The 2,320-nt window shown below is 37.0% G+C and overlaps 1 pseudogene; it reads right to left on the bottom strand.

The window, feature by feature from the left end:
* Nucleotides 1–1,088: 1,088 nt before the first annotated feature.
* Nucleotides 1,089–1,909, bottom strand: LOC130837485 (ribosome biogenesis protein NSA2 homolog; annotated as a pseudogene).
* Between the last annotated feature and the right edge of the window lie 411 nt (nucleotides 1,910–2,320).

Genomic DNA, 2,320 nt, shown 5'->3' with positions numbered 1-2,320 from the left:
TCCTAGAGAGTGTTCCACTTGAGAAAGATGTGTAATCTGCTGTTTTTGGATGTTATGTCCTATAGATAGCTATTAAATCAAGCTGATTTGTTGTGTCATTTAAAGCTTGTGTTTCCTAATTAATTTTCTGTGTGGATGATCTGTCCATTGGTGTAAGTGGGGTATTAAAGTCCCCCACTATGATTGTGTTACTGTCGATTTCCTCTTTCATAGTAGTTAGCATTTGCCTTATGTATTGAGGTGCTCCTATATTGGGTGCATATATATTTATAATTGTTATCTCTTCTTCTTGGATGGATCCCTCAGTCTTTATGTAGTGTCCTTTCTTGTCTCTTGTAACATTTTTTATTTTAAAGTCTATTTTATCTGATGTGAGTATTGCTACTCCAGCTTTCTTTTGATTTCCATTTGCATGGAATATCTTTTTCCATCACCTCACTTTCAGTCTGGATATGTCCCTAGGTCTGAAGTGAGTCTCTTGTAGACAGTATATGTATGGGTCTTGTTTTTGAATCCATTCAGCCAGTCTGTGTCTTTTGATTGGAGAATTTAGTCCATTTACATTCAAGGTAATTATCAATATGTGTGTTCCTATTACCAGATTCTTAATTGTTTTGTTTTTGTTTCTCTAGGTGCTTTTCTTCTCTTATGTTTCCCACTTAGAGAAGTTCCTTTAGCATTTGTTGTAGGGCTGGTTTGGTGGTGCTGAATTCTTTTAGCTGTTGCTTGTCTGTAAAGCTTTTGTTTTCTCTGTCAAATCTGAATGAGATCCTTGCTGGGTAGAGTATTCTTGGTTGTAGGTTCTTCCCTTTCATCACTTTAAATATATCATTCCATTTCCTTCTGGTTTGCAAAGTTTCTGCTGAGAAATCAGTTGATAACATTATGGGAGTTCCCTTGTATGTTATTTGTCATTTTTCCCGTGTTGCTTTTAATAAATTTTCTCTGTCTTTATTTTTTTTTTGTAAAAGTAGACCATTTTAATTTTTTTAAGCAATAGAATAAATACTTTTCTTAATGACTGCAGACATGTAAGGCTGATTGGTAGTATTTAGAAATAGTAATGGTTCCCTGATTGGTGTGTAGTCTTCAATAATTATAAGGAATTATTTGTATGTAACTGCTGTCAAACCAGTAAGACTGCATTTATGAATCCATCATTTTCAGGACTGTTGGTAACCTGGGCATATTTTCCCCAAATGACCTTGCCTTCCTGTATCACAAGGCCTAACTCACTCACATTCACCTCAATGACAGTACCTTTGGTAATAACACCCAAAATTGTATATAGTGGGGATCATGGATTTTTCTTTACACAAAATATTGGCAGGTGAAAGGTGGCTTTCAGTTCAGGATGTGTTACATGGGCCTTCTTGAAATGTAATCCCATTGGCCTAATGAATCTTTCCTATTTAGGTGGTTTTTGAGTAAAGTCATCTCCAACAAAGCAGACTTTAGTAACCATCCTCTTCCAGGCTTTCTTCTTTCTCTTTCCTGTTTGAATAACTTTTAATACTTCTGTTTCTCCCTGGGCACAAACTTTGGGCAAAGGAACTTCCCATTTTCCCATTTTCTCTTTTTGTTTTTGTTTAATCATATTGGAAAGTACTTTAGCTCGAGACTGTCCCTCTCTGTCCAGTAGATATGCAGGTACTGCTCCTTGTGGAGTCTTTTCATCATTCTTCTGTTTGGTGTTTCTCTTTTCATGCATCTTAATGGTCTTTTTCATTTGTATTTTCTCAGTATGGTGCTGTTTATGGTAGAGCTTAGCTTTCAGACCAATCATCTTTTTCACCTTCTTTGAACAATCATAAGCCTCTCAACTTTCCTTCTTTCTCTTTTTCTCATGGTAATCCAAATGATATCCATAGCACTTATGGTGTAACTCAATATATTTGTTTTGTGGCATGGTGGTGGTCACCGAGCCACAGGGTGCAGCCTCTGGGGTGTGAAGAACCTCAATTTTCGGGTCTCAGAGACCCACAAGCCAACAGGAAAGGGACCTGTCTTTAATTTTGTCAATTTGACTACTATGTCTTGTGTTTCCTCTTGGGTTTATCCTGTATGGGACTCTCTGCACTTCCTGCACTTGGATAGCTATTTCCTTTCCCATGTTAGGGAAGTTTTCAACTATAATCTCTTCCAATATTTTCTCAGGTCCTTTCTCTCTCTCTTCTCCTTCTGAGACCCTTATAATGCGAATGTTGGTGTGTTTAACATTGTCCCAGAGGTCTCTTAGGCTGTCTTCAGTTCTTCTCATTCTCTTTTCTTTATTTTTTTCTACATCAGAGATTATCACCTTTCTGTCTTCCAGCTCACT

The sequence above is a fragment of the Hippopotamus amphibius genome, chromosome 15 (assembly GCF_030028045.1).
Source record: "Hippopotamus amphibius kiboko isolate mHipAmp2 chromosome 15, mHipAmp2.hap2, whole genome shotgun sequence".
Taxonomy (NCBI): Eukaryota; Metazoa; Chordata; class Mammalia; order Artiodactyla; family Hippopotamidae; genus Hippopotamus; species Hippopotamus amphibius.
The sequence above is the reverse complement of the archived record's forward strand: the minus strand, read 5'-3'. Positions and strand labels throughout refer to the sequence as shown.